Source organism: Triticum aestivum, chromosome 4A (assembly GCF_018294505.1).
Source record: "Triticum aestivum cultivar Chinese Spring chromosome 4A, IWGSC CS RefSeq v2.1, whole genome shotgun sequence".
Taxonomy (NCBI): Eukaryota; Viridiplantae; Streptophyta; class Magnoliopsida; order Poales; family Poaceae; genus Triticum; species Triticum aestivum.
The window spans coordinates 36,059,657-36,072,948 of NC_057803.1; positions in this window are offsets into that span (position 1 = coordinate 36,059,657).

Sequence of the window (13,292 nt, forward strand, 5' to 3'; positions counted from 1 at the left end):
AGTAGTTTCGAATGGTGGTGATATCCCGAGTGGCTGGAATGAAACAACGATTGTGTTGATCCCCAAGGTAAAGAATCCAGAATCCCTTGCTCAATATAGGCCGATAAGTCTCTGTAATGTCCTCTATAAGCTGATATCAATGGTTTTGGCCAACTGTTTGAAGGTGGTGCTCCCAAAGTTAATTTCACCTACCCAGTCTGCCTTCATTGCCGGGCGAATGATCACAGATAATGTGTTGTTGGCATATGATATTACCCACCTGATGCATAAGAGGAAGGGAGGCAGACACGGACTCATTGCGGTGAATCTTGACATGAGTAAGGCGTATGATAGGGTGGAATGGGATTTTCTGGAGAGAATGATGCACACTATGGGTTTTGATCCGGCATGGGTGAGTCTGATTATGCTTTGTGTCTGATCTGTTTCGTATCGCGTAAGATATAATAGGAAACTGACTGAGGTTTTCCTCCCCCGGCAAGGTCTGCGGCAAGGCGATCCGTTATCACCATATCTGTTCATCTTGTGCGCGGAGGCGTTCTCAATCCTGTTGCAACGAGCCGAGCTGGAGGGCTCAATTGAAGGGGTACAAATTTGTGCTGGGGCTCCAAGGATCAACCACCTATTCTTCGCCGATGACTCGTTAATTGTCATGAAGGCAAAAACAGAGAGTGCAACTCGTCTTCAAGAGATCCTCGCGCTGTATGAGGTTCAGTCTGGCCAGAAAATCAATAGGGACAAATCTTGTGCTTTCTTCAGTAAGGGAACAAACAACCACAACAAGCAGCACGTGTTGCATGTCCTTGGCATACCTTTTGAATCACAGAATGAGCGGTATCTCGGGTTACCGGTGCACATTGGGGCAGCCAGGAGTAAGGAATTTGAGTACATAAAGGAAAATATCTTGAGAAGAATCCATGGATGGATAGAGAAGCTCTTGTCCAAAGTAGGTAAGGAAACACTAATTAAAGCGGTTGCCCAAGCAATACCCACATATGCAATGTCCTGCTTCGATCTTACAAAGAACTTATGTGAAGAGATCACCTCCATGATCTGTCGTTACTGGTGGAGCCAGCAGGATGGCTAGCACAAGTGTCACTAGATTGGGCGAGAGAGATTGATGAAAGCAAAGAGGGACGGAGGTCTTGGCTTCCGTGACCTTCACAGTTTCAACATGGCGATGCTTGCACGACAATGTTGGAGACTAACTCAAAACCCAGAATCGTTATGTGATGTGGTTCTCAAAGCCAAATACCACCCGAACTGCTCTATTCTAGAGGCGACAGAACAAGAGGGCATGTCCTACACATGGAGGAGTATACTCCGGGGAAGAGATTTGCTGAAGGAGGGCATCGTGTGGCGAATTGGGGATGGAATGCAAGTGAACCCATGGACCGATCCATGGCTGCCGAGGGGATCAACCAGGAGGCCTGTCGCTCTACAGGGACACTCCATTATCACCAAGGTCAACGAACTAATTGACCCAGTTTCAGAAACTTGGGATGAGGAGCTGGTAAAAGAGCTATTCACTGAAGATGATGCAAAGGTTATCCTGGCAATACCCTTGAGAGCGTATATGGAGGACTTTATCTCCTGGCATTATGACAAAAAGGGGGTGTTTTCTGTCAAATCTGCATATCACCTAGGAGTGAGCCTAAAGGAGTCTCGTCAATGTCAAGATGCAGGAACATCTAGTCAGCAGGGGCCTAGCTCGGCGATCTGGAATCAAATCTGGCAGCTTGAACTCCCGGGCAAAGTCCGCATGTTCTTGTGGCGTCTGGCTCACAATAGTCTTCCAACCCAGATGAATATCAAAAGGAAGCATATTGAACTTGACACGAGATGTCCCATGTGCTGGAGGCTTGTTGAAGATGGAGGGCATTTATTCTTCAAATGTAAGAAGGTGAAAGCTGTTTGGAGAGAACAATTCCTGGAGGATGCTCGCGTCTCCCTCAGCCAGTGCCAAAGATCCACAATATATGATACACCAGGTTTGCGCTATGCAGCGCGAAAAGAAGTTGCGTGTGGCTGTGCTCCTATGGGACTGGTGGACGTCGAGGAACAAAGCCAATGCAGGTGAAGTACAAAAGACAGTAGCAGAAATCAGTTCTTTCATCACAAAACACTTGACTGATTTCACTTCAGTGCACATTCAGAAAACGCCTCAGCCGCAACAACCCCAGGTTTGGGTCCCTCTAGCTACAAACTTGATCAAGATCAATATGGATGCTGCTTTTCATGTGGAGTCTGAGACTGGTGTTGAAGGAAATATGCCCTAGAGGCAATAATAAAGTTATTATTTATTTCCTTATTTCATGATAAATGTTTATTATTCATGCTAGAATTGTATTATCCAGAAACATAATACTTGTGTGAATACATAGACAAACTAAACGTCACTAGTATGCCTCTACTTGACTAGCTCATTAATCAAAGATGGTTATGTTTCCTAACCATAGACATGTGTTGTCATTTGATTAACCGGATCACATTATTAGGAGAATGATGTGATTGATATGACCCATTCCATTAGCTTAGCACCCGATCGTTTAGTCTGTTGCTATTGCTTTCTTCATGACTTATACATGTTCCTATGACTATGAGATTATGCAACTCCCGTTTGCCGGAGGAACACTTTGTGTGCTACCAAACGTCACAACGTAACTGGGTGATTATAAAGGAGCTCTACAGGTGTCTCCAAAGGTACATGTTGGGTTGGCGTATTTCGAGATTAGGATTTGTCACTCCGATTGTCGGAGAGGTATCTCTGGGCCCTCTCGGTAATGCACATCACATAAGCCTTGCAAGCATTGCAACTAATGAGTTAGTTGCGAGATGATGTATTACAAAACGAGTAAGGAGACTTGCCGGTAACGAGATGGAACTAGGTATTGAGATACCGACGATCGAATCTCGGGCAAGTAACATACCGATGACAAAGGGAACAACGTATGTTGTTATGCGGTCTGACCAATAAAGATCTTCGTAGAATATGTGGGAGCCAATATGAGCATCTAGGTTCCGCTATTGGTTATTGACCGGAGACGTGTGTCGGTCATGTCTACATTGTTCTCGAACCCATAGGGTCCGCACGCTTAAGGTTTCGATGACAGTTATATTATGAGTTTATGAGTTTTGATGTAACGAAGGAGTTCGGAGTCCCGGATGAGATCGGGGACATGACGAGGAGTCTCGAAATGGTCGAGACATAAGGATCGATATATTGGATGACTATATTCGAACATCGGAAAGGTTCCGAGTGATTCGGGTATTTTCGCAGGTACCGGGGAGTTACAGGAATACCAGGAAAAAGCAATGGGCCTTAATGGGCCTTAGTGGAAAGGACCAGGAGGTGGCGCGCGCCCCTCCCAAGCCTAGTCCGAATTGTACAAGGGGTTTGGGGTGCGGCCCCTCTCTCCCTTCCTTCCCCTCTTTCCCCCTTTCCCCCCTTCTCCTAGTTGGACTAGGAAAGGAGGAAACCTACTCCAACTAGGAGTAGGAATCCTACTCCCTGGCGCGCCCCTCCTAGGGCCGACCTCCTCCCCCTTGCTCCTTTATATACGGGGGCAGGGGGCACCTTTAGACACACAAGTTGATCCACGTGATCATATTCTTAGCCGTGTGCGGTGCCCCCTTCCACCATAATCCTCGATAATATTGTAGCGGTGCTTAGGCGAAGCCCTGCGATGGTAGAACATCAAGATCGTCACCACGCCGTCGTGCTGACGGAACTCTTCCCCGACACTTTGCTGGATCGGAGTTCGGGGATCGTCATCGAGCTGAACGTGTGCTAGAACTCGGAGGTGTTGTAGTTTCGGTGCTTGATCAGTCGGGTCGTGAAGACGTATGACTACATCAACCGCGTTGTGCTAACGCTTCCGCTGTCGGTCTACAAGGGTACGTAGATCACACTCTCCCCTCTCGTTGCTATGCATCACCATGATCTTGCGTGTGCGTAGGAATTTTTTTGAAATTACTACGTTCCCCAACGGGTGTGTGGGGTTTTATCGCGAGAGACGAAACTGGCGCTTTCTTGGCGGCTGCTGCTGGCAAGATGAACCATGTAAGATCTGCTCTGCACGTGGAGGTGATCGCTTGTATGCGAGCTATTGAAGGGGCAGCTGACCTGGGTGCACAACGTATCAGTTTTGAATCAGATTGTTTGACAATGATTTCTGCACTTAAAGGGCGGGACTATGACGCTGCGGAGCTGGGAGTTCTCTTCAGAGAAGCAAGAAGCCTGTGCCATGCCTCTTTTGTTTTCTCTGAGTTCATGTTTTGTCCCCGGAACTGTAACCATGTGGCGCATGCTTTGGCCCAGCTTGCTATGGGTGCTGCTGAACCACTTCATGTGTGGGCGAATGTTGCCCTAGGCTTTGTTTTTGTCTTGGTGAACGCTGATATGGCTTCCCAAGTTTAAGTGGAATATAATTTGTTCCTTCTAAAAAAGCCAAACGTGCTTGTCGACCCCTACATTATGTTTAGGAGGTTTCTTGTCCCGTGAGAGTATAACCATCCCGAGACGCTCAATAGTCAATACAATACTGCTTATCCTCTGGTTCCCATCCTTCCGCGGAGAGCTTATTGGAGCAAGTACAATAAAGTGACATAAGCAGGCTACAAGGAATCAATTAAGGCATGTACAATGCTTGATAAGACAGTCTTATCTTAAGTCTTGCATGTAATTTAGAGATGACAAAAGAGTATGTCTATAATGGGTTATATCTAAGCCTTATCTTCAATAACTAGCAATTCCTTAAAACATGGTGAGACAAATTGTGCTAAGAGATCATCTCTTGTTTTATCTTAAATAAGAGAAGACAAGTCTTTTCTTATGAGTTTTTTCTTCTCCACCTCATCATTTATCCTACGTGGCACTCCTAAGATAGCACCATTGTACATGCCCTTATTATATCTTTGCTTAGTTGGAGTAGAGAAAAGATGAGAGATAAGGAAAGTGTGTTGTAGGATAAGAGCCGGCTATAGCACGACCCTAGACACTTTGTGAGATTGTAAGGTGAGCTAGCTACTAATAAAGTAATGCATATTAAAACTTACTATTATACATTTCGGTTATAATGTTGAATCTAAATGACATGACAACTCCTTATAGCCGATTATTGGCTATATTACAACGCGGATTTTGTGAATATGGTTCCACGCGCACCCCTACGAATAGTAAATTCAGAAAATTACTAGAAAAAATCTAAAAGTTTTTTATAATATACATAGTCAACCAGTATACTCGGGTATGAAGTTTTACGAAGAAATCACATTCGCGGTGATTGGGAAAAAATGACAAAATCAAAGCTACATTAAAAAACTGTTTGGTGAATAGTATGATCCCAATTGTTTTTACTTCACTAAGAATACCATGGGTGTCAGTACATCACGAAACTTCACACATGAGTAGAACAATTTTGCTAAGTCTCTACTTTGATTTTACAGGAAGATTCGTAAAAAAGGTTATTTTCAGTTTTTTCTTTTTCTTCTTACATACTATATCACTTGATTCGTAAAAAAGGTTATTTTGTCATGGTTGTCGCTTTATTGTATGCAATGCAATTGCGCTGTAATGCTTTACTTTATCACTAAGCGGTAGCGATAGTCGTGGAAGCATAAGATTGGCGAGACGACAACGATGCTACGATGGTGATCAAGGTGTCGCGCCGGTGACGACGGTGATCACGACGGTGCTTCGAAGATGGAGATCACAAGCACAAGATGATGATGTCCATATCATATCACTTATATTGATTGCATGTGATGTTTATCTTTTATGCATCTTATCTTGCTTTGATTGACGGTAGCATTTTAAGATGATCTCTCACTAATTATCAAGAAGTGTTCTCCCTGACTATGCACCGTTGCGAAAGTTCTTCATGCTGAGACACCACGTGATGATCGGGTGTGATAGGCTCTACGTTCAAATACAACGGGTGCAAAATAGTTGCACACGCGGAATACTCAGGTTATACTTGACGAGCCAAGCATATACAGATATGGCCTCGGAACACGGAGACCGAAAGGTCGAGCGTGAATCATATAGTAGATATGATCAACATAGTGATGTTCACCAATGAAACTGCTCCATCTCACGTGATGATCGGACATGGTTTAGTTGATTTGGATCACGTGATCACTTAGAGGATTAGAGGGATGTCTATCTAAGTGGGAGTTCTTAAGTAATATGATTAATTGAACTTAAATTTATCATGAACTTAGTCCTGGTAGTATTTTGCAAATTATGTTGTAGATCAATAGCTGCGTTGTTGCTTCCCTGTGTTTATTTTGATATGTTCCCAGAGAAAATTGTGTTGAAAGATGTTAGTAGCAATGATGCGGATTGGATTCATGATCTGAGGTTTATCCTCATTGCTGCACAGAAGAATTATGTCCTTGATGCACCGCTAGGTGACAGACCTATTGTAGGAGCAGATGCAGACGTTATGAACGTTTGGCTAGCTCAATATGATGACTACTTGATAGTTTAGTGCACCATACTTAATGGCTTAGAATCGGGACTTCAAAGACGTTTTGAACGTCATGGACCATATGAGATGTTCCAGGAGTTGAAGTTAATATTTCAAGCAAATACCCGAATTGAGAGATATGAAGTCTCCAACAAGTTCTATAGCTAAAATATGGAGGAGAATCGCTCAACTAGTGAGCATGTGCTCAGATTCTGGGTACTACAATCGCTTGAATCAAGTGGGAGTTAATCTTCCAGATAAAATAGTGATTGACAGAATTCTCTAGTCACCATCAACAAGTTAGTAGAACTTCATGATGAACTATAATATGCAAGGGATAACAGAAACGATTCCCAAGCTCTTCGTGATGCTAAAATCGACGAAGGTAGAAATCAAGAAAAACATCAAGTGTTGATGGTAGACAAGACCACTAGTTTCAAGAAAAGGGCAAAAGGAAGAAGGGGAACTTCAAGAAGAACGGCAAGCAAGTTGCTGCTCAAGTGAAGAAGCCCAAGTCTGGTCCTAAGCCTGAGACTAAGTGCTTCTACTGCAAAGGGACTGGTCACTGGAAGCGGAACTGCCCCAAGTATTTGGCGGATAAAAGGATGGCAAAGTGAACAAAGGTATATTTGATATACAGATTATTGATGTGTATTTTACTAGTGTTCGTAGCAACCCCTCGGTATTTGATACTGGTTCAGTTGCTAAGAGTAGTAACTCGAAACGGGAGTTGCAAAATGAACATAGACTAGTTAAGGGTGAAGTGACGATGTGTGTTGGAAGTGGTTCCAAGATTGATATGATCATCATCGCACACTCCCTATACTTTTGGGAATAGTGTTGAACCTAAATAAGTGTTATTTGGTGTTTGCGTTGAGCATGAATATGATTTGATCATGTTTATTGCAATACGGTTATTCATTTAAGTAACAGAATAAATTGTTGTTCTGTTTACATGAATAAAACCTTATATGGTTACATACCCAATGAAAATGGTCCGTTGGATCTCAATCGTAGTGATACACATATTCATAATATTGAAGCAAAAAGATGCAAAGTTAATAATGATAGTGCAACTTATTTGTGGCACTGCCGTTTAGGTCATATTGGTGTAAAGCGCACGAAGAAACTCCATACTGATGGGATTTTGGAATCACTTGATTATGAATCAGTTGATGCTTGCGAACCATGCCTCATGGGCAAGATGACTAAGACTCTGTTCTTCGGAACAATGCAGCGAGCAACAGATTTGTTGGAAATCATACATACTGATGTATGTGGTCCGATGAATATTGAGGCTCGCGACAGGTATCATTATTTTCTGATCTTCACAGATGATTTGAGCAGATATGAGTATATTTACTTGATGAAACATAAGTCTGAAACATTTGAATAGTTCAAAGAATTTCAGAGTAAAGTGAAAAATCATCGTAACAAGAAAATAAAGTTTGTACGATCTGATCATAGAGAAGAGTATTTGAGTTACGAGTTTGGCCTTCAGTTAAAAACAATGTGAAATAGTTTCACTAGTCACGCCACCTGGAACACCACAATGTAATGGTGTGTCCGAACGTCATAACCGTACTTTATTAGATATGGTGCAATCTATGATGTCTCTTACCGATCTACCACTATCGTTTCGGGGTTATGCATTAGAGACAACTGCATTCACGTTAAATAGGGCACCATCTAAATCCGTTGAAACGACAACGTATGAACTATGGTTTGGCAAGAAACCTAAGCTGTCATTTCTTAAAGTTTGAGGTTGCAATGCTTATGTGAAAAAGTTTCAACCTGATAAGCTCAAACCCAAATCGGAGAAGTGCGTCTTCATAGGATACCCAAAAGAAAATGTTGGGTACACCTTCTATCACAGATCCGAAGGCAAGATATTCGTTGCTTTGAATGGATCCTTTCTAGAGAAGGGATTTCTCTCGAAAGAAGTGAATGGGAGGAAAGTAGAACTTGATGAGGTAACTGTACCTGCTCCCTTATTGGAAAGTAGTTCATCACAGAAATCTGTTCCTGTGACTACTAGACCGATTAGTGAGGAAGCTAATGATGATGATCATGTAACTTCAGATCAAGTTACTACCGAACCTTGTAGGTAAAACCAGAGTGAGATCCGCACCAGAGTGGTACGGTAATCCAGTTTTGGAGGTCATGCTACTTGACCATGACGAGCCTACGAACTATGAGGAAGCGATGATGAGCCCAGATTCCGCGAAATGGCTTGAGGCCATGAAATCTGAGATGAGATCCATGTATGAGAACAAAGTATGGACTTTGATTGACTTGCCCAATGATCGGCAAGCCTTTGAGATTAAATGGATCTTCAAGAGAAAGACGGACGCTGATAGTAGTGTTACTATCTACAAAGCTAGAATTGTCGCAAAAAGGTTCTCGACAAGTTCAAGGTGTTGACTACGATGAGAGTTTCTCACTCGTATCTATGCTTAAGTCTGTCCGAATCATGTTAGCAATTGCCGCATTTTATGAAATCTGGCAAATGGATAAACAAAATTGCATTCCTTAATGGATTTATTAAAGAAGAGTTGTATATGATACAACTAGAAGGTTTTGTCAATCCTAAAGGTGCTAACAAAATGTGCAAACTCCAGCGATCCATCTATGGACTGGTGCAAGCATCTCGGAGTTGGAATATGCGCTTTGATGAGATGATCAAAGCATATAGTTTTATACAGACTTGCGGTGAAGCCTGTATTTACAAGAAAGTGAGTGGGAGCACTACAACATTTCTGATAAATATATGTGAATGACATATTGTTGATCGGCAATAATGTAGAATTATTCTGCAAAGCATAAAGGAGTGTTTGAAAGGAGTTTTTTAAAGAAAGACCTTGAAGAAGCTGCTTACATATTGAGCATCAAGATTTATAGAGATAGATCAAGACGCTTGATAAGTTTTTTTTCAATAAGTACATACCTTGACAAGATTTTGAAGTAGTTCAAAATGGAACAGTCAAAGAAAGAGTTCTTGACTGTGTTACAAGGTGTGAAATTGAGTAAGACTCAAAGCCCGACCACGACAGAAGATAGAAAAAGAATGAAAGTCATTCCCTATGCCTCAGCCATAGGTTCTATAAAGTATGCCATGCTGATGAGGACATCAATACAATTGTTACACCCACAGCCCCTGCTGCTATACATACTGGACCAATTACTAGAGCTCGTGCACGCCAACTAAATTACCAGGTACTTTCGTTTCTTGGTAATGATTCTAATGTTCATGAGAATATGATGCTGCCTAAAGTGGATACATTTGTTTTGCTTACAAATGAAGGGCCTAGCTTGGAGAAGGATGAACATTGGAGCAAGAACAAGCATGGAGATGATGGCATGTGCAAGGGGAACAAGAACGGAGTTACAAGTGATGATTCCAGGACTTTGAAGCCACCATAATGGGTGCATGAAGCCTTGGACGAAATATACAAGATGCCACTTCATAAATTTCGTCCCGAGGCTATCTTAGGTGCTGCGTCACCTTATTATTGGGCCAGGCCCATGTAATTTCGAAATACATAAGTATAGGCTATTTTTAGAGTACGTATGTGTGGGGAAACAAGAGATAGGGTTGATTTCGGACCCCTCCACCAAGGGCCACGAAATTCCCCCCCTCTTCCTCCGTATATACAGCCCTTAGGGCATCTTTTAGACTTCAGGTTTTGTTTAGATTAAAAGTTCGCCATAGCTGCAACTTCGCGTACTTCGTTTGTGTTCAACGACCAGACAAAGGCGTCACAGAACCCCACCCTGATCAATAAAGCTTTCATCTTATATTCGCAATATCCAGATTGCAATCTCAGTTTCTTGCTTGTTCTTCGTTTGCTCGCAGGAAACAGACCCTCGTGGTCAGGTTGATCGTGCTCCGGCGTGGTCAATAACCTCTCGGAGTTGGTTTAGCGATTGCTAAGGCGCGACGTCCTCGCATGTTCGTAGTCGGATCGTCAAAGTCGACTGCCACCAAAGCGATATCCATCATCTCATCGAAAGACGGGACACCTTTGCCTCTATCAAGTGGTATCAGATTTCCAGGTTGCTCGGTGAGATTTTACAGTTTTTCGTAGTTTAGATCGAGTCTGTTCTTCATACCTACAGTCCACGAAAAAGCCAAAAAAAATTAGGGTTAGTTCATCATATCCGAACCAATCTGAGCCTTTGCATAATCTTTTTAGGGTTTTGCTTTGTTGAATTTGCGGTTGCATCGTCGTGTCTAGTTGCTGGTCTTAGCGTTAGTCTTTTAGAGTTTCGAGTTCTGGTCATAAGTTGTCACGCCGCCACCGCACCATCATCATCGCCCCTGTCACCTACCACCACCGCTCCGAATCCGTATCCATATACCACCACCGATCCATATCCATATATTACCACCGCTGCCATATACCACCACCATATATCCACCACCAATCCGAGTTCCTTGCATATTAGGTGTGTTTTTGAGATCCATCTAGATTCCGATTCGTGTTTCCTTGCCGGAGTAGGTTTCGAAAAAAAAAGAGTCCGGAAACCACCCTCCGTTTAGGCCCAAAAATTTTCGAAAACGCATTTTTTGAAAAAAATTATGGCTATCCTATTTTTAGGTGTTTCTGAGTGTTTTGAGACAGGTGCCATTATAGGAAGTTTTTTTGACCCGTTTCCAGTTTTTGGGTCCGGGCAGTCGAAAAAACGAAAAAAAAATTTGGTAGAAAAAATTTCGTGCCCATCCTGTCAGTTTGACCTAGGAAGAGTTTTGAGACACTCGCCATTATAGTGATTTTTCGCAAAAAAAAAGCAGCGCAAAAAAAGAGCGCAAAAAAAAGAGCAAAAAAAATATTCCAGAGTGTGCTTTTTCCTTGTTTACGTGCAGCGCCGTGATTTTGTTAGTGTTCTAGGCTCGCGTCTCTAGCACGGTCTAGCCTAGGACCAGCACAGTACCGTCGTTGAGCGTTTATTCAACTTTGCATCTCTGAATTGATTATTGCTGACCCTTTTTGCTACCATATTATAAGCCTTCCCAGCTCCACATACATCTACGTCGTGCGTTTGACTCTCCCTGGTAATCGCTCTATCCAAGCTTTGAGAGTTTTGACTACAACGGTCGCCGATCACCGCCTGCTGCTGGGTAAGAACTGGTAAGAATTTGAGTTTTACTTGACGGGTTTGTGATACACCACCACCACTTCTTAGTAGTCTGTAGGATCATATTCTTGTGTGTTTCTATTTGCTGCTAACCATGGTAGGATCACAAGCCGATGAGACTGATTGGGAGAACCTGACGAACAAACAGCTACATGATAAATTTCAGCAAATGATGAGTGGACAGGTGCAAGATGTGCTAAACAGATTTGACGAGGCCATGGAGAAGATAGATGGCATGGAGAAGACGTTCGAAACAAAGCTTGATAGCAATTTTAATGAATTGCTCGCGCGTTTACCACCACCGCCGCCGGCTGCACCTATCGCACCTCTACAACACCAACAACAACGCATCCTTCCGAATCAGTATGGACGAGCAAAGCGTGTTGCTATTGAGGATGGCCAAACTTCTGGTGCTGCTGTTCCTGTAATTGATGCTTCTTTGGCTCCTGCTACTGCTGCTGCTGGTACCCAGGAGGATGATGAGTATGCGGGCGATTATGAGGATGAGGTTGATCAAAATCAGAACTACGTGCACCCACCAGCACCACCACCAGCAGGTCGACCTCAGGTATATATTCGTAATGGTAGGCCTGCACCACCACCTCAGGTACGAGATGATGTGCATATTCCTAAACTGAAATTGAATATTCCACCATTTGAGGGTAGATATGTTCCTGATATATATCTTACTTGGGAGTTAGAAACTGAACAACATTTTACATGTTTACAATATCCCGAGGAGAGACGGGTTGCTGCTGCTGTTTGTGCTTTCACTAGTTTTGCATGTGTATGGTGGTCTGAACATTGTAGATTATATCCTATTCCAACTACTTGGGCTGCTTTGAAAACTGCTATGCGTACGCGTTGGGTTCCACCATATTATCAACGTGAATTGCTTCAAAAATTGCAGCGTTTAAGACAAGGGAAAAATTCTGTAGAAGAATATTATCAGGAATTACAAACTGGCATGATTAGATGTGATATTGTTGAGGAGAATGAAGCTATGCTTGCACGTTTTCTGGGTGGATTAAATAGAAAGATTCAGACCATTCTAGACTATAAGGAGTATACTAAATCACTCGTTTATTCCATCTTGCTTGTAAAGCTGAACGTGAAGTGCAGGATCGACAAGCATTGGCGCGATCTAACTTTTCTGCAGGCCGACCTTCATCATGGACATCGCGTGCATCTTCTACTTCAACTGCACCAACACCTCAATCAGGTGCCTCCTCCAGTCGTGATACAAGAAAACAGGCACAACCACCATTATCTGCCAAGAGCGTACCTGCTGGGCCTGCACAGAGTTCTTCTTCTTCCATGGCATCAACAGGGCACACAAGTGATATTATTTGTCGTCATTGTAAGGGAGGAGGTCATTATGCGAGAGAATGCAAATCTCCGCGTGTGATGATTGCTACCGCAGATGGTGGATATGAGTCCGCTAGTGACTATGATGAGGAGACTTTGGCTCTTATTACACATGAAGAACATGGTGGAGATGATTCTGATCATGAGACGCAATACATGGCTCCTGAAGACGCTGACAGGTATGAATGTTTAGTTGCTCAACGTGTTTTGAGTGTGCAGGTCACACAAGTTGAGCAAAATCAGAGGCACAATTTGTTCCATACCAAGGGAGTTGTGAAGGAACGTTCTGTGCGCGTCATAATAGACGGAGGGAGC